The 20,927-nt window shown below is 35.3% G+C and overlaps 1 pseudogene; it reads right to left on the bottom strand.

The window, feature by feature from the left end:
* The window catches only part of LOC129892816 (uncharacterized), a 41,707-nt pseudogene that overhangs the window by 9,670 nt on the left and 11,110 nt on the right, over positions 1-20,927 (bottom strand).

Here is a 20,927-nt window from a genome sequence, read left to right as displayed (position 1 = left end):
AAGGATTGTAGAGATGGTGGTGGTAGGACTCAAAGACAAATTGCTCATGGTCAACAAGTCCAAGGAGGTGTCCAATGCACCAACCGCTTTTACGCCTTGCATGGGAGACAAGAAGTTGAGGATGCACCAAATGTCATTACCGGTATGTTAAACATCTTTTCTTTTGATGTGTATGCACTATTAGATCCGGGTGCAAATTTATCTTTTGTTACTCCATTCCTTGCTAATAGATTTGATGTTTTACCTGAAATGTTATTAGAGCCCTATTTGGTGTCTACCCCCGTTGGTGAGTCAGTTATTGCTAGAAAGGTCTATAGGGGTTGCCTTGTGTCTATCTTGCATAAAGTTATTCCTTGTGATCTCATTGAGCTTGACATGATGGATTTTGATATCATTCTTGGGATGGATTGGTTACATGCATCTTATGCTTCCATAGATTATAGAAATCGTCGAGTCAAGTTCCAATTTCCAAATGAGCCTGTTATCGAATGGCAGGGTCGTGATTCGGCGGTAAAGGGTCAGTTTATTTCTTATCTTAAGGCTCGCAAAATGATTTCTAAGGGATGTATTTACCACATTGTGAGGGTTAGGGATGTCAACTCCAAAAGTCCTTCTCTTGAGTCAGTTCCTATAGTCAATGAATTCCTCGATGTCTTTCCCGATGACCTTCCCGGTGTCCCTCCCAAAAAGGAAGTTGATTTTGGTATCGATCTCCTCCCCGATACCCAACCTATCTCTATTCCTCCTTACCGTATGGCCCCAGCAGAATTAAAAGAGTTAAAGGAACAATTAAAGGACTTGTTGGAGAAGGGGTTCATAAGACCAAGTATTTCGCCATGGGGTGCTCCCGTTCTATTTGTAAGAAAGAAAGATGGGTCACTTCGAATGTGCATAGACTACCGGCAATTAAATAAGATGACCATTAAGAATAAATACCCACTCCCTAGAATAGATGACTTGTTTGATCAATTGCAAGGGGCAAGTCACTTCTCCAAGATCGACCTTCGGTCCGGCTATCACCAACTACGGGTAAGGGAGTGTGACATTCCCAAAACAGCCTTCCAAACAAGGTATGGTCACTATGAGTTCGTGGTAATGAGTTTTGGGTTGACGAATGCACCGGCGGTGTTTATGGACTTGATGAATAGGGTGTTCAAACCTTACCTTGATACCTTTGTAGTAGTCTTCATTGATGATATTTTAATTTACTCTCGGGGTGAGGAAGAACATAAAAATCACTTGAGAGTTGTGCTTCAAACATTGAGGGATAAATAATTATTTGCAAAATTTAGTAAGTGTGAATTTTGGTTAAAGGAGGTAGCATTTCTTGGTCATGTAGTGTCCAGTGATGGAATCAAGATTGATCCTAAGAAAATAGAGGCAGTCAAAAATTGGCCTAGACCATTATCTCCTTCAGACATTAGGAGCTTCTTAGATCTAGCCGGGTACTATAGAAGGTTTGTCAAAGGCTTTTCTTCCATTTCATCTCCTATGACAAAATTGACCCAAAAGAAATACAAATTCATATGGACAGATGAGTGTGAGAAGAGTTTCCAGACCTTAAAAGATCGACTTACCTCTGCTCCTATTTTGACTCTTCCGGAAGGATTAGAAGGGTTTGTAGTTTATTGTGATGCTACAAAGATTGGTTTAGGTTGTGTCTTAATGCAAAAATTCAATGTAATAGCCTATGCTTCTAGGCAACTAAAGGTGCATGAGCGCAACTACCCTACCCATGACCTTGAATTGGCGGCCATTGTTTTTGCTCTGAAAATTTGGAGGCATTACCTCTATGGGGTGTATGTGGATGTGTATACTGATCATAAGAGTCTTCAATATGTGTTCACCCAAAAGGACCTTAATCTAAGGCAAAGGAGGTGGCTAGAACTCCTTAAGGACTATGACATGAGTGTGCACTATCATCCAGGTAAAGCCAATGTGGTTGCTGATACACTTAGTAGAGTGTCTATGGGGAGTGTGGCCCATGTAGATGAAAGGAAGAAGGAGTTGGTGAAAGATGTTCACCGATTGGCTAGATTAGGGGTGAATTTGGGTAGTACTAATGATGGGGGTATGGTTGTTCAAAATAGGTCTGAATCCTCTTTGATGGTGGATGTTAAATCAAAGCAAGATCTTGACCCAAAGTTTATCGAGTTAAAGAAGTTGGTAAAGGAAAAGAAGATAGAGGCCTTTTTCCAAGGGGGAGATGGGGTTCTATACTACCAAGGTCGGATATGTGTTCCAGATGTTGATAGCCTAAGGAGTTTGATCTTGATGGAGGCTCATAATTCTAGATACTCCATTCATCCCGGTTCAACAAAAATGTACCGAGACTTAAAAGAGTTGTATTGGTGGGGTGGCATGAAGAAGGACATAGCAAGGTTTGTGTCCGAATGTACAAATTGCCAACAAGTAAAGGCCGAACATCAAAGACCGGGTGGACTAGCTCAAGACATTGAAATCCCTACTTGGAAGTGGGAAGATGTGAATATGGATTTTGTAGTGGGTTTACCTCATACCCGGAAGCATCATGACTTGATTTGGGTAATTGTTGATAGAATGACTAAGTCCGCTCACTTCCTACCCATTAAAACTTCCTATAGTGCTGAAGACTATGCCAAGTTGTATATTCGGGAGTTGGTGAGGTTGCATGGTGTGCCATTATCCATTATTTCGGATCGTGGTACCCAATTCACTTCACACTTCTGGAGATCATTTCAAAAAGGCCTCGGTACTAAGGTAAATTTGAGCACTGCATTTCATCCTCAAACGGATGGGTAAGCCGAAAAGACGATTCAAACACTAGAGGATATGTTAAGGGCTTGTGTGTTGGAGTTTAAAGGGAATTGGGATGATCATCTACCTCTCATCGAGTTTGCCTATAATAATAGTTACCACTCAAGTATTGAGATGGCGCCATTTGAGGCTTTGTATGGGAGACGATGTAGATCACCAGTTGGTTGGTTCGAAGTAGGCGAGATGACCTTGTTGGGCCCCGATTTGGTACTTGATGCTTTAGAGAAGGTGAAGATCATTAGAGAAATGTTGAAAACAGCTCAAAGTCATCAAAAGTCCTATTCTGACACTAGGAGAAGGAATCTTGAGTTTAATGTGGATGATTGGGTGTATCTGAAGGTTTCACCCATGAAAGGTGTGGTTCGATTTGGCAAGAAAGGGAAATTGAGCCCTAGATATGTAGGGCCTTATAGAATCGTGAGACGTGTTGGTAAGGTTGCATATGAGTTGGAATTACCATTGGAAATGGCCATGGTTCATCCGGTGTTTCACGTGTCTATGTTGAAAAAACGTGTGGGTGATCCTAGTTCCATTGTACCTATGGGAGTAGTGAATATTGAAGAAAACTTGACCTATGAAGAAGTTCCTGTAGAAATTTTGGACCGGCAAGTTAAGAGATTGAGGAACAAAGAAGTTGCATCTGTTAAAGTCCTTTGGAGGAAATCAACAAATAAAAAGTGCAACATGGGAAGCGGAAGCGGATATGATTAAGAGATACCCTTATCTTTTCCCCTCTACCCAAACCTAAGGTATTAAGTTGCCCTTGCTCAATTACTTGAAATCTTTACATCTCAACTTTTCTTGTCATATGCTTGCAAAATTATGAAATATATTTTAAACGATATTTTAAATTACATTGTTGTATTAATGATAGGTTGTTTGTTAACACTCTTACTCTACTCAAGCTAAGTCTTTTATCATTCGAGGACGAATGTTCCCAAAGGGGAGATAATGTAACATCCCCTAAAAACGTTGTATACGATGTTTCAATTTTCGCCTAAACATGATACAGCCTCTGTATTTTGGGCATAACTTTTCATAGGAATCTCCAAATTGAGGGATTCAAATTTCTGAGTAACCACAAGATCATAACCTACAACGTTTATGAAGACCATATTTTAAGATTCGGAGGTTAAGTAGGTCAAATAAATTAATATTTGTAAGGTAGGATGTTGTGACAGAAATGAGTGTTTATAGAAGAAAAATCATATCTCATTGTAGTTTTATCCAAATTGGTTGATTCTTGAACGATATGAAACTAGACTTCCATATCTACAATTCTTATGAAGACACCAAATCCTAATAAGGAATTTATCGTATTCAAACGCAGCTCCCAAAAAGAGTATTCTGTCAAAGATAACTCATTTCACCTACCATAGAAAGATCTAGATACATTTGACATCACTCATGACATAAATTGTCCTCCATTTAACATCATCCATGACATCAATATATTCCACTAAATTTTCAGATTTTTCTTTATAATTATTTTATTTATTGTTAGGTCATCTTTCCCACCTATAAATACCCACCTTATTTCCTCATTTTATTCATCAAGCTTTCTCAAGCAAATCTTCTCTCTATACACTTCTTTACACATTCTCAAATATAGTTTTAGTTCTTAGTAGTAAAGAAATACTATTCCGGTGATTTATATACTCCGGGTAGTACACAAAACGTTCCGGCGAGGAGAGAAGCTAGGACTCAAGAGTGTTCATTAAGTCTTTCGGTACCAACTAAAGCTTCGGTCTCCAGGTATGTAAGGCTTCAATGAGAGTATTCCTTCCACTCTCATGTCTAAATTATTTTGATTATATGATAAATTATATTTATTTTCTTTAAGCTTTACTCTAAGTTATATGGTGTTTATCCATGAATTCTTCCACCCATGTAGTCCAAAAACTCTTTCAATTAAGTCTCTTGATTTCAAGTAATATTTTCTTATAGTAATTCTTATTTTTACTTAATAGTATGAATTATGGTTAAATTAATGATTATTGATCTATTTTGATGCAACATAATTTCATATATATGAATTGATAGTTTGCAAGTAATTCCTCTATTTATCTATTTAAAGGTTCTTGAAATTCATGGTGGGTTGTTTAAAACATGATTTTTAATTAATGAATTTTAAAGTATTTATGTATATTTATTTACATACATATTTGCAAGTTGAAGTGATTTGATCCCACCTAGTTTTACTATGTTTTTAATAAAGTTTGACTTGAAAGCTTTGACTCCAAATAAATGTTTATGAAAGTAATATCTATGATAAAAAAGGAAGTCTTATGAAATGAAAGAATGATGAAATGATATGAATGATGGATTCTTTATGCAATAAGGACAATTCTTGCATATTTGAATTATCAAATGTTTTAATGAGCTATTCTACCAAATATGATATTTGAATTCTCAAGTTATATGCTATGAATATTTTGAAGTATTAAACTATTCCGTGGGATTGACTTAGCACCGAATGATCGGACCTTTGAGGGTTAAACCCTCCACCATTGTTACCATGATCGGACCTTTGAGGGTTAAACCCTCCACCATCCATTCTAGCCTTTTTGAACCCCCTTGATCTCTCTCTAAGCTTCTCTTCTTCAATTTTTTCTGCGTAAGTCATTAATCGAGAGATATCCATCTCCTTGACCAACATGGCCGTTTTGCACTCCTTAGACACCAAGCTTGACACACCGGAAATAAACTTACTCATCCTAGCTCTTGGGTCGGAGACCATGAAGGGAGCATAGTTGGACAACTTAGTGAATTTGAGAGCATACTCCCTCACGCTCATACTCCCTTGACGGAGGTTGATGAACTCTTGAATTTTGGCCTCCCTTAGCTCTAATGGGAAGAAGCGGTCTAGGAAGGCACCTTTGAACTCTTCCCATCCTATCGACCCTATTTCTTCATCCCTCTCAACATCCCATTATTCATACTCCACTCGAGCCACACCTTTAAGTTGATAGGCTACTAGCTCGGCCTTCTCATTTGGTGGCACACCCATGATAGCCACAATCCGATACACTTCATTAATGAACTCCATATGGTCCTCATCTAGTTTAGAACCATCTAACTCGGGTGGATTCATCCTTTGGAAATCCCGAATCCTAGAGGCTAGATTTTGCATTTGGGGAGGAGGAACACCTAGATTCCCTTGGTTAGCTATGACTTGGGCTAACAAATTAATAACATTGAGAAACTCGGCATGGGTTACCCCATCCTCATGATGTTGGGCATTAGGAATCGGAGGAGTTTGGTCCTCATCGTCAACCCTTGATCTTCGAGGTGGTCTTCCACGAGTCATTATCTAGAGAACACAAAATGGGTTATTAGTTAAAGGAAAGCTTAGGACACTCTAAGGCATAACATGAATTTGAAAGAAATGAAAATTTTCCTAAATGCCTCATAGTCTCTTATTCATAATTGTGGCGCGCTTCACAACCATGAACAAGAACCTATTCGATGCGGTATGTTGGACTTCCAAGGATCATTCAAAAACTCGGGCTCTGATACCAAGTTTGTCACGACCCAAGCCTAGGGCCTAGACGTGACATGGCGAATGAGGTACCCGAAAGTACCTCAATCAAGCCTCTTAGCATTCTTTTAGCCTTTCATAGGTAATGATGATAAATAAATAAGCGGAAATCATAATAGTAAATCTTCAACTTACATAAGTCCAACAATACCTCTAACTATTAGATTTAATGGGGCTAAGACAAGTCCCTATCTCACCCTTAATTATAATAGAAGAAATGCCATAATAAAATATCTTAACATATCATAAGCTAGAAAGATAAAGGAGTATTGTTCTCGGAACATGGGAACTCACCAAAAGTAGTCTTCAATGGAATATCAACTAGCCACGTAGAGGAGAACGAGGAGGAGTACTGATCCCTACATGGTGATATCATGTAGGTAAAAGAGTATGCGTTAGTACTTTGAATGTACTAAGTATGTAAGGATGCATGAACAATGAGGAAAACATTAAAACATTTAGGTAATATGGAACATAATTTAATGTATGCATAATAAATCATATATATATCATTTAAAATATTCATTTTGTGGAAAATTAACCATAACCGACATTTAAGACCATGCGAGCTATTACATGGAATCCAACATAACCTCCGACGTTGGTCGGGGAGACTACTTGCCGGGTAGAACTCCGTCAACTTTATTCATTTCTTTAACTTTAACTTTAAGGGCTATTTATGGATCCATTAGCCTAAGCCGACGAGGGATCCTATGTTGGCACATAGTTAATGAGACAAGGGGTTGCTACTAGGATTCCCTTACCGAATCCCACCTCAATGCCTAATTCGGTTCTAAGTCAATCCCACAGAATAGTTTAATACTTTAAAATATTCATAGCATATAACTTGAGAATTCAAACATAATATCCGGTAGAATAGCTCATTAAATCATTTGATAATTCAAATATGCAAGAATTGTCCTTATTGCATAAAGAATCAATCATTCATATCATTTCATCATTATTTCATTTCATAAGACTTTCTTTTGATCATAGATATTACTTTCATAAACATTCATTTGGAGTCAAAGCTTTTAAGTCAAATTTTATTAAAAACATAGTAAAAACTAGGTGGGTTCAAATCACTTCAACTTGCAAATATGTATGTAAATAAATATACATAAATACTTTCAAATCCATTAATTAAAATTTTGCTTTAAACAACCACTATGAATTTCAAAAACCTTTAAAGATATAAATAAATAAATTACTTGCAATCCATCAATTCATACATATAAAATTATGTTGTATCAAAATAGACCAATAATCATTAGTTTAACCATGATTCATACTATTAAGTAAAAATAAGAATTACCATAACAAAAATATTATTTGAAATCAACAGACTTAATTGAAAGAGTTTTTGGACTACATTGATGGAAGAACCTATGGATAAACACCCACATAACTTAGAGTAGAGCTTAAAGAAAATAAACATAATTTATCATATAATCAAAATAATTTAGGCATGAGAGTGGAAGAATACTCTCATTGAAGCCTTATATACCTGGAATCCGAAGCTTTAGTCGGAATCGAAAGACTTAATGAACACTCTTGAGTCCTAACTTTTCTCCCCGCCAAAACGTTTTGTGTACTATCCGGAGTATATGAATCACCGAAATAGTATTTCTTCACTACTAAGAACTAAAACTATATTTGAGAATGTGTAAAGAAGTGTATAGAAAGAAGATTTACTTGAGAAAGCTTGATGAATAAAATGAGGAAATAAGGTGGGTATTTATAGGTGGGAAAGAGAGATCTAATAATAAATAAAATAAATATAAAGAAAAATCTGAAAATTTAATGGAATATATTGATGTCATGGATGATGTTAAATGGAGGACAATTTATGTCATGAGTGATGTCAAATGTATCTAGATCTTTCCATGGTAGGTGAAATGAGTTATCTTTGACAGAATACTCCTTTTCGGAGCTGCGTTTGAATAGGATAAATTCCTTATTAGGATTTGGTGTCTTCATAAGAATTGTAGATATAGAAGTCTAGTTTTATGTCGTTCAAGAATCAACCAATTTGGATAATCCTACAGTAAGATATGATTTTTCTTCTATAAATACTCTTTTCCATCACAACATTCTGGCTTACAATAATTAATTTATTTGACCTACTTAACCTCCGAAACATAAAATATGGTCTTCACAAGAGTTGTAGGTAAAGATCTTGTGGTTACTCTGAAATTTGAATCACCCAATTTGGATATTCCTATGAAAAGTTATGCCCAAAATACAGAGGCTGTATCATATTTAGGCGAGAATTGAAACATCGTATACAACGTTTTTAGGGGATGTTACATTATCTCCCCCTTGGGAACATTCGTCCTCGAATGAGGAAAGACTTAGCTTGAGTAGAGTAGAGTGTAAACCGACAACCTATCATTAATATAATAGTGTAATTTAAAACATCGTTTAAAACTTATTTTATAATTTTGCAAGCATATGACAAGAAACGTTCAGATGCAAAGATTTCAAGTAATTGAGCAAGGACAACTTAATACCTTAGGTTTGGGTAGAAGGGAAAAGATGAGGGTATCTCTTAATCATATCCGCTTCCGCTTCCCATGTTGCACTTTCTATTTGTTGATTCCTCCAAAGGACTTTAACAGATACAACTTCTTTGTTCCTCAATCTCTTAACTTGCCGATCCAAAATTTCCACAGGAACTTCTTTATAGGTCAAGTTTTCTTCAATATTCACTACTCCCATAGGTACAATGGAACTAGGATCACCCACACTTTTTTTCAACATAGACACATGAAACACCGGATGAACCATGGCCATTTCCAATGGTAATTCCAACTCATATGCAAACTTACCAACACATCTCACAATTCTATAAGGCCCTACATACCTAGGGCTCAATTTACCTTTCTTACCAAATCGAACCACACCTTTTATGGGTGAAACCTTCATATACACCCAATCATCCACATTAAACTCAAGATCCCTTCTTCTAGTGTCAGAATAGGACTTTTGATGACTTTGAGCCGTCTTCAACCTTTCTCTAATGATCTTCACCTTCTCTAAAGCATCAAGTACCAAATCGGGGCCCAACAAGGTCATCTCACCTACTTCGAACCAACCAACCGGTAATCTACATCGTCTCCCATACAAAGCCTCAAACGGCGCCATCTCAATACTTGAGTGGTAACTATTATTATAGGCAAACTCGATGAGAGGTAGATGATCATCCCAATTCCCTTTAAACTCCAACACACAAGCCCTTAACATATCCTCTAGTGTTTGAATCGTCCTTTCGGCTTGCCCATCCGTTTGAGGATGGAATGTTGTGCTCAACTTTACCTTAGTACCGAGGCCTTTTTGAAATGATCAGAAGTGAGAAGTGAATTGGGTACCACGATCTGAAATAATGGATAATGGCACACCATGCAACCTCACCAACTCCCGAATATACAACTTTGCATAGTCTTCGGCACTATAAGAAGTTTTAATTGGTAGAAAGTGAGCTGACTTAGTCATTCTATCAACAATTACCCAAATCGAGTCATGACGCTTCCGGGTATGAGGCAAACCCACTACAAAATCCATATTCACATCTTCCCACTTCCAAGTTGGGATTTCAATGTCTTGGGCTAGGCCACTCGGCCTTTGATGTTCGGCCTTCACTTGTTGGCAATTCGTACATTCGGACACAAACCTTGCTATGTCCTTCTTCATGCCACCCCACCAATACAACTCTTTTAGTCTCGGTACATTTTCGTTGAACCGGGATGAATGGAGTATGTAGAATTATGAGCCTCCATCATGATCAAACTCCTTAGGCCATCAATATTTGGAACACATATTCGACCTTGATAGTATAGTACCCCATCTCCCCCTTGGGAAAAGACCTCTATCTTCCTTTCCTTTACCAACTTCTTCAACTCGATAAACTTTGGGTCAAGATCTTGCTTGGATTTAACATCCACCACCAAAGAGGATTCAGACCTATTTTGAACAACCATACCCCCATCATTAGTACCACATAACTTCACCCCTAATCTAGCCAATCGGTGAACAGCTTTCACCAACTCCCTCTTACTTTCATCCACATGGGCCACACTCCCCATAGACACTCTACTAAGTGCATCATCAACTACATTAGCTTTACCCGGATGATAGTGCACACTCATATCATAGTCCTTAAGGAATTATAGCCACCTCCTTTGCCTTAGATTAAAGTCCTTTTGGGTGAACACATATTGAAGACTCTTATGATCAGTATACACATCCACATGCACCCCATAGAGGTAATGCCTCCAAGTCTTCAGAGCAAAAACAACAGCCGCAAATTCAAGGTCATGGGTAGGGTAGTTACGCTCATGCACCTTTAATTGCCTAGAAGCATAGGCTATGACCTTGCCGTTTTGCATTAAGACACAACCTAAACCAATCTTTGAAGCATCACAATAAACTACAAACCCCTCTAATCCTTCTGGGAGAGTCAAAATAGGAGCAGAGGTAAGTTGATCTTTTAAGGTCTAGAAACTCTTCTCACACTCATCTGTCTATATGAATTTGGATTTCTTTTGGGTCAATTTTGTCATAGGAGATGAGATGGAAGAAAAGCCTTTGACGAACCTTCTATAGTACCCGGCTAGACCTAAGAAGCTCCTAATGTCTGAAGGAGATAATGGTCTAGGTCAATTTTTGACTGCCTCTATTTTCTTAGGATCAACCTTGATCCCATCACCGGACACTACGTGACCAAGAAATGCTACCTCCTTTAACCAAAATTCACACTTACTAAATTTTGCAAATAATTGTCTATCCCTCAAAGTTTGAAGCACAACTCTTAAGTGATTTTTATGTTCTTCCTCACCCTTAGAGTAAATCAAAATATCATCAATGAAAACCACTACAAAAGTATCAAGGTAAGGTTTGAACACCCTATTCATCAAGTCCATGAACACCGTCGGTGCATTCGTTAACCGAAAACTCATCACCACAAACTCATAGTGACCATACCTTGTTCGGAAGGCCATTTTGGGAATGTCACATTCCCTCACCCATAGTTGGTGATAGCCAGACCGAAGGTCGATCTTGGAGAAGTGACTTGCCCCTTGCAATTGATCAAACAAGTCATCTATTCTAGGGAGTGGGTACTTGTTCTTAATGGTCATCTTATTTAATTGACGATAGTCTATGCACATTCGAAGCGATCCATCCTTCTTTCTCACAAATAACACAGGAGCACCCCATGGCAAAATACTTGGTCTTATGAACCCCTTCTCTAACAAGTACTTTAACTGTTCCTTCAACTCTTTTAATTCTGCCGGGGCCATATGGTAAGGAGGAATAGAGATAGATTGGGTATCAGGGAGAAGATCGATACCAAAATCAACTTCCCTTTTGGGAGAGACACCAGGAAGGTCTTCGGGAAAGACATCAGGGAATTCATTGACTATAGGAACCGACTCAAGAGGAGGACTTTTGGAGTTGACATCCCTAACCCTCATAATGTGGTAAATACATCCCTTAGAAATCATTTTACGGGCCTTAAGATAAGAAATAAACTGACCCTTCACCACCGAATCATGACCCTGCCATTCAATAATAGGCTCATTTGGAAATTGGAATTTGACTCCACGATTCCTACAATCTATGGAAGCATAAGATGCATGTAACCAATCCATCCCATGAATGACATCGAAATCTATCATCTCAAGCTCAATGAGATCACAAGGAATAACTTTATGCAATATAGACACAAGACAACCCCTATAGACCTTTCTAGCAATAACTGACTCACCAACGGGGTAGACACCAAATAGGGCTCTAATAACATTTTAGGTAAAACATCAAATCTATTAGCAAGGAATGGAGTAACAAAAGATAAATTTGCACCCGGATCTAATAGTGCATACATATTAAAAGAAAAGACCTTTAACATACCGGTAATGACATTGGGTGCATCCTCAACCTCTTGTCTCCCATGCAAGGCGTAAAAGCGGTTGGTGTGTTGGACACCTCCTTGGACTTGTTGACCATGAGAAATTCGGCCTTGAGTCCTACCACCACCATCTCTACAATCCTTAGCATGGTGGCCCAGCTTGCCACACTTAAAGCATGCATTGGAGTCAGCTAAGCATTCCCCTTTGTGAGTCCTTCCACACTTCTTGCAAGCAGGGAAAGTTTGAGTAGCAACATTCTCTCTTGGAATCATTGGTTTACCACTCTTGTCCTTGTTGAACCTTGGAGGAGGAGTATTGGTGGAACCTTGTCCCATAAATCGTTGCCCACCTTGGCCTTTGCCATTGTTACCATAATCGGACCTTTGAGGGTTAAACCCTCCACCATCCACTCTAGCCTTTTTGAACCCCCTTGATCTCTCTCTAAGCTTCTCTTCTTCAATTTTTTCTGCGTAAGTCATTAATCGAGAGATATCCATCTCCTTGACCAACATGGACGTTTTGCACTCCTTGGACACCAAGCTTGACACACCGGAAATAAACTTGCTCATCCTAGCTCTTAGGTCGGAGACCATGAAGGGAGCATAGTTGGACAACTTAGTGAATTTGAGAGCATACTCCCTCACGCTCATACTTTCTTGGCGGAGGTTGATGAACTCTTGAATTTTGGCCTCCCTTAGCTCCAATGGGAAGAAGTGGTCTAGGAAGGCACCTTTGAACTCTTCCCATCCTATCGACCCTATTTCTTCATCCCTCTCAACAACCTATTATTCATACCACACTCGAGCCACACCTTTAAGTTGATAGGCTACTATCTCGGCCTTCTCATTTGGTGGCACACCCATGATAGCCACAATCCGATACATCTCATTAATGAACTCTATAGGGTACTCATCTAGTTTAGAACCATCAAACTCGGGTGGATTCATCCTTTAGAAATCCCGAATCCTAGAGGCTGGATTTTGCATTTGGGGAGGAGAAACACCTAGATTCCCTTGGTTAGCTATGACTTGGGCTAACAAAGTAATAACACTGCAAAACTCGGCATGGGTTACCCCGTCCTCATGATGTTGGGCATTAGGAATCGGAGGAGTTTGGTCCTCATCGTCAACCCTTGCTCTTCGAGGTGGTCTTCCACGAGTCATTATCTAGAGAACACAAAATGGGTCATTAGTTAAAGGAAAGCTTAGGACACTCTAAGGCACGACATGAATTTAAAAGAAGTGAAAATTTTCATAAATGCCTCATAGTCTCTTATACATAATTGTGGCGCACTTCATAACCATGAACAAGAACCTATTCGACGCGGTATGTTGGACTTCCAAGGATCATTCAAAAACTCGGGCTCTGATACCAAGTTTGTCATGACCCAAGCCTAGGGCCTAGACGTGACATGGAGAATGAGGTACCCGAAAGTACCTCAATCAAGCCTCTTAGCATTCTTTTAGCCTTTCATAGGTAATGATGATAAATAAATAAGCGGAAATCATAATAGTAAATCTTCAACTTACATATGTCCAACAATACCTCTAACTATTAGATTTAATGGGCTAAGACAAGTCCTTAGCTCACCCTTAATTATAATAGAAGAAATGCCATAATAAAATATCTTAACATATCATAAGCTAGAAAGATAAAGGAGTATTATTCCCGGAACATGGGAACTCACCAAAAGTAGTCTTCAATGGAATATCAACTAGCCACGTGGAGGGGAACGAGGAGGAGTACTGATCCCTACATGATAATATCATGTAGGGAAAAGAGTATGCGTTAGTACTTTGAATGTACTAAGTATGTAAGGATGCATGAACATTGAGGAAAACATTAAAACATTTAGGTAATATGGAATATAATTTAATGTATGCATAATAAATCATATATATATATATCTTTTAAAACATTCATTTTGTGGAAAATTAACCATAACCGACATTTAAGACAATGCGAGCTATTACATGGAATCCAACATAACCCCCTACGTTGGTCGGGGAGACTACTTGCCGGGTAGAACTCCGTCCACTTCATTCATTTCTTTAACTTTAACTTTAAGGGCTATTTATGGATCTATTAGCCTAAGCCTACGAGGGATCCTATGTTGGCACATAGTTATTGAGACAAGGGGTTGCTACTAGGATTTCCTTACCGAATCCCACCTCAATGCCTCATTCGGTGCTAAGTCAATCCCGTGGAATAGTTTAATACTTTAAAATATCCATAGCATATAACTTGAGAACTCAAATATCATATTCGGTAGAATAGCTCATTAAAACATTTGATAATTCAAATATGCAAGAATTATCCTTATTGCATAAAGAATCAATCATTCATATTATTTCATCATTATTTCATTTCATAAGACTTCCTTTTGATCATAGATATTACTTTCATAAACATTCATTTGGAGTCAAAGCTTTCAAGTCAAACTTTATTAAAAACATAGTAAAAACTAGGTGGGTTCAAATCACTTCAACTTGCAAATATGTATGTAAATAAATATACATAAATACTTTCAAATCCATTAATTAAAATTTTGCTTTAAACAACCACTATGAATTTCAAAAACCTTTAAAGGTATAAATAAATAAATTACTTGCAATCCATCAATTCATACATATAAAATTATGTTGTATCAAAATAGACCAATAATCATTAGTTTAACCATGATTCATACTATTAAGTAAAAATAAGAATTACCATAACAAAAATATTATTTGAAATCAAGAGACTTAATTGAAAGAGTTTTTGGACTACATGGATGGAAGAACCTATGGATAAACACCCACATAACTTAGAGTAGAGCTTAAAGAAAATAAACATAATTTATCATATAATCAAAATAATTTAGGCATGAGAGTGGAAGAATACTCTCATTGAAGCCTTATATACCTGGAATCCGAAGCTTTAGTCGGAATCGAAAGACTTAATGAACACTCTTGAGTCCTAACTTTTCTCCCCGCCAAAACGTTTTGTGTACTATCCGGAGTATATGAATCACCGAAATAGTATTTCTTCACTACTAAGAACTAAAACTATATTTGAGAATGTGTAAAGAAGTGTATAGAGAGAAGATTTACTTGAGAAAGCTTGATGAATAAAATGAGGAAATAAGGTGGGTATTTATAGGTGGGAAAGAGAGACCTAACAATAAATAAAATAATTATAAAGAAAAATATGAAAATTTAATGAAATATATTGATGTCATGGATGATGTTAAATGGAGGACAATTTATGTCATGAGTGATGTCAAATGTATCTAGATCTTTCCATGGTAGGTGAAATTAATTATCTTTGATAGAATACTCCTTTTCGGAGCTGCGTTTGAATAGGATAAATTCTTTATTAGGATTTGGTGTCTTCATAAGAATTGTAGATATAGAAGTCTAGTTTTATGTAGTTCAAGAATCAACCAATTTGGATAATCCTACAGTAAGATATGATTTTTCTTCTATAAATACTCCTTTCTGTCACAACATTCTGTCTTACAATAATTAATTTATTTGACCTACTTAACCTCCGAAACTTAAAATATGGTCTTCACAAGAGTTGTAGGTAAAGATCTTGTGGTTACTCAGAAATTTGAATCACCCAATTTGGATATTCCGATGAAAAGGTATGCCCAAAATACAGAGGCTGTATCATATTTAGGAGAGAATTGAAACATCGTATACAACGATTTTAGGGGATGTTACAATCAGAAGCATCTGTTTCAACTATTTTTTATCTAATTAGGATTAGCCAAAGTTAAACAAGGCAGTTCTTTAACTTTTAATTTAATATTTCTAACAGCATTGGTATGTAAATCACTCCAAGTTTTAGGATCCTTTTTTAATCTATCATACAGAATAGTAGTGTCTGTAGCCAAATCTTTAACAAAAGGAGATGTATAATTTAAACTTCCTAAAAATCTTTGCAACTGGGTTTTATCAGTTATAATATCAGGAAATTGAGAAGCAAATTCAATACTCCTATTTATAGGACTAATCTTTCCTTTTTCAATATTATGACCTAAAAATCTAACATTTATTTGAAAAATAAACATTTTTGGTTTAGAAATCACTAACCCATTTTGAATTACAATTTTTTGAAATAATTCCAAATGTCTAAAATGTGATTCAATATTTTTAGAGAATACCAGAATATCATCAATATAAATAATAATAAAATTAGTATAAGGAATAAAAATATTGTTCATAATTTTCTAGAATTCAGAAGGGGAGTTCTTTAATCCAAAAGACATAACATTCCATTCAAGCTGACCCATAAGCACATTAAAAGCAGTTTTATATTTATCAGACTCAGAAATTTGTATTTGTCAATATCCTAACTTTAAATCAAATTTAGAAAATATAATGGCATCATGCAGTTTATCTAATAAATCTTTTTTATTGGGAATAGGATATCTAATCCATTTTAAAACCTTGTTAAGAGGCTTATAATTAATAACTAATCTAGGAACACCTTTTTCCTTTTCAGCATGTTTATTAATATAAAAGGCAGTACATGACCATGCAGAACTAGAATGCCGTATCAAATTCTTTTTTAACAGATTATCAATCTCAGATTTGCATAATTCTGAATAATCAGAATTCATTTGACAAGGTCTGGCCTTTGTCAGAATATTTAATTCGTCAAAAGAATCTTCATAAGGTAAAATAACAACATGTTTTTTCCTATTCCAAAAAGTACTAGGATGGTCACCACATATATTTAAAATAAATTGATTTTTTAACAATTCTATCTTTTTCTGTAATTTAGGATTTTTCAAAATAACATATATTTCCATTAAAGAAATTTTTTGTTTAATGAAATCGATTTGCCAATTTTTTAAGACTAATTTATCAACAATCTGATTAATAGTTTTTGTAAATGGTCTAGTAATAAAATTCAATTGAAAATCCTTACTCTTAATAGTATCAATTAATTTATTATTATCCCAATGCTTTAACGGAAAAATAGCATTCATAAAAGGCACACCTAAAATAATAGGGCAAGAAATATCTTCAATAATCATAAAATTTTAGGGTAAACAGACACCATTATTACACAGAAATGCTTCAGGTAATTTATAACGTAATTTCATTTTACTACCATTAGCAGATCTTAAATAATGAGTAGTCTTATGAAAATATCTAGAAGGAATAATCTCTTCTTGCACACAATTAACATCTACACCACTATCAAATAAAGCAATAAATTCTTTATGAAAATTATAATTTATTTACAAAGTAATATTAGTATAAATTTTTTGTGAAGTAATAATACTAAGCTTTTGTAAAAATTCATTATTCGTATCAAACTTAATAACTTTCAAAATATCGTCATCAGTATTTTACAAATTGGGTTCTAACAGAATATGTTTATTATTTTCATCAGGTTTATTAGCTTGTAAAAGTAAATCAAAAGTTGTAGAATCTTCAGACTTGAAATCCTTTTATCAATACTTTTGTTTTGATTTTTTAAATGAATAATTTCTTCTTTTAAGATACTAATTTGTTATTGTAAATTTGAAGTAGTAATATCTTTTGGAAAAAAAATTCTTTGGTTCAAAATCTGTTTTAAATCATCCATAGAATAATATGCAGGTTGTTTGATAATATCAGCAGTCTTTTCATCTATTTTGCTACTACTAGCACCTTCATCAAAAATAGTATTAAAAATCTTGTTTCGTAAATCTTTATCCTTAACAGTCTTCAAAATATCAAAAATCTTATCATCATCTATAATAGTCACAGTTAAATCCTTAAAATTGGACAACAGATTATACAAATTATCATCTTTTTCACAAGGCAATCCCTTTTGACAGGGTACACAATCATCATCAGAAAAAGATCGATCAGAAGCTGAATATAAATCTTCATTTTGTAAAATACGTACTTGGTTTTTAGTAAAAGAAGAAGCAGGATCTGGACTAGTTTTAACAGTATCAGAAGGAGAATCATCATTATCAGAATATAAAAGAATTTTACATAAAAATTCTTTTAATTTATCATCTAAATCTAATGATTTAATCTTCTCCTGAGTTTTACACTCATTGGCATAATGGCCATACCTACCACATTTATGACATTTAACATGCTTCTTATAATCTTTTTAACCAACTTTCCTTTTATACATTTTCCTATATTTTTTAGGAAATTCTTTCAAATCAGTTTTAGATAAATCACGACGCTTAATCTTGTGAGGTTTTTTGTAAAACTTTTCTTTAGAAGGATAAACCTTTTTCTTTCTAGCAGTAATAGGCATATCAATAGCAAATTGATCACAAAATTCACCCAATTGTTGTTTTTCATTTAATTTATTTTTCTTAATATGATAATTCATTTTAATATCATTACAAATATTTAAACCTTCTTGGGTACAAACACTTATAATCTTACCATAAGTAAGTATCACGACCCAAGCCTAGGGCCTAGACGTAACATGGCGAATGAGGAACCCGAAAGTACCTCAATCAAGCCTCTTAGCATTCTTTTAGCCTTTCATAGGTAATGATGATAAATACACAAGCGGAAATAATAATAGTAAATCTTCAACTTACATATGTCCAACAATACCTCTAACTATTAGATTTAACGAGGCTAAGACAAGTCCCTAGCTCACCCTCAATCATAATAGAAGAAATGCCATAGTAAAATATCTCAACATATCATACGCTAGAAAGATATAGGAGTTGTATTCCCGGAACATGGGAACTCACCAAAAGTAGTCTTCAATGGAATATCAACTAGCCACGTGGAGGAGAACGAGGAGGAGCACTGGTCCCTACATGGTGATATCATATAGGCAAAAGAGTATGCATTAGTACTTTGAATGTACTAAGTATGTAAGGATGCATGAACATTGAGAAAACATTAAAACATTTATGTAATATGGAACATAATTTAATGTATGCATAATAAATCATATAGATATACTTTAAAACATTCATTTTGTGGGAAATTAACCATAACCGATATTTAAGACCATGCGAGCTATTACATGGAATCCAACATAACCCCCTACGTTGGCCGGGGAGACTACTTGCCAGGTAGAACTCCGTCAACTTTATTTATTACTTTAAATTTAACTTTAAGGCTATTTATGAATCCATTAGCCTAAGCCTACAAGGGCTCCTATGTTGGCACATAGTTAATGAGACAAGGGGTTGCTACTAGGATTCCCTTACCGAATCCCAGCTCAATACCTCATTCGGTGCTAAGTCAATCCCACGGAATAGTTTAATACTTTAAAATATTCATAGCATATAACTTGAGAATTCAAATATCATATTTGATAGAATAGCTCATTAAAACATTTGAAAATTCAAATATGCAAGAATTGTCCTTATTGCATAAAGAATCCATCATTAATATCATTTCATCATTCTTTATTTTGATAAGACTCCCTTTTGATCATAGATATTGCTTTCACAAATATTCATTTGGAGTCAAGGCTTTCAAGTCAAACTTTATTTAAAATATAGTAAAACTACGTGGGTTTAAATCACTTCAACTTGAAAATATGTATGTAAATAAATATACATAAATACTTTGAAATCCATTAATTAAAAATTATGCTTTAAACAACCCACCATGAATTTCAAGAACCTTTAAATAGATAAATAGAGGAATTACTTTCAAACCATCAATTCATACATATAAAATTATGTCGTATCAAAATAGACCAATAATCATTAGTTTAATCATGATTCATACTATTAAGTAAAAATAAGAATTTCTATAAGAAAATATTACTTGAAATCAAGAAACTTAATTTAAAAAGTTTTTGGACTATATGGGTGGAAAAAACCATGGATAAACACCCACATAACTTAGAGTAAAGCTTAAAGAAAATAAATATAATTTATCATATAATCAAAATAATTTAGACATGAGAGTGGAAGGAATACTCTCATTGAAGCCTTATATACCTGGAATCCGAAGCTTTAGTCGGTACCGAAAGACTTAATGAACACTCTTGAGTCCTAACTTTTCTCCCCGCCGGAACGTTTTGTGTACTACCCGGAATATATTAATCACCGGAATAGTATTTCTTCACTACTAAGAACTAAAACTATATTTGATAATGTGTAAAGAAGTGTATAGAGAGAAGACTTGCTTGAGAAAGTTTGATGAATAAAATGAGGAAATAAGGTGGGTATTTATAGGTGGGAAAGAGAGACCTAACAATAAATAAAATAATTATAAAGAAAAATCTGAAAATTTAATGGAATATATTGATGTCATGGATGATGTTAAATGGAGGGCAATTTATGTCATGAGTGATGTCAAATGTATCTAAATCTTTCCATGGTAGGTGAAATGAGTTATCTTTGACAGAATACACCTTTTCAGAGCTGCGTTTGAATAGGATAAATTCCTTATTAGAATTTAGTGTCTTCATAAGAATTGTAGATATAGAAGTCTAGTTTTATGTTGTTCAAGAATCAACCAATTTGGATAATTCTACAGTAAGATGTGATTTTTCTTCTATAAACACTCCTTTCCGTCACAACATTCTATCTTACAACAATTAATTTATTTGACCTACTTAACCTCCGAAACCTAAAATATGGTCTTCACAAGAGTTGTAGGTAATTATCTTGTGGTTACTTAGAAATTTGTATCACCTAATTTGGACAACTCTATAAAAAGTTATGTCCAAAATACAGAGGTTGTATCATT

Source organism: Solanum dulcamara, chromosome 6 (assembly GCF_947179165.1).
Source record: "Solanum dulcamara chromosome 6, daSolDulc1.2, whole genome shotgun sequence".
In the NCBI taxonomy this organism is placed as follows: domain Eukaryota; kingdom Viridiplantae; phylum Streptophyta; class Magnoliopsida; order Solanales; family Solanaceae; genus Solanum; species Solanum dulcamara.
Note: the sequence above shows the minus strand (reverse complement) of the source record. Positions and strands in the feature narration are given on the sequence as shown.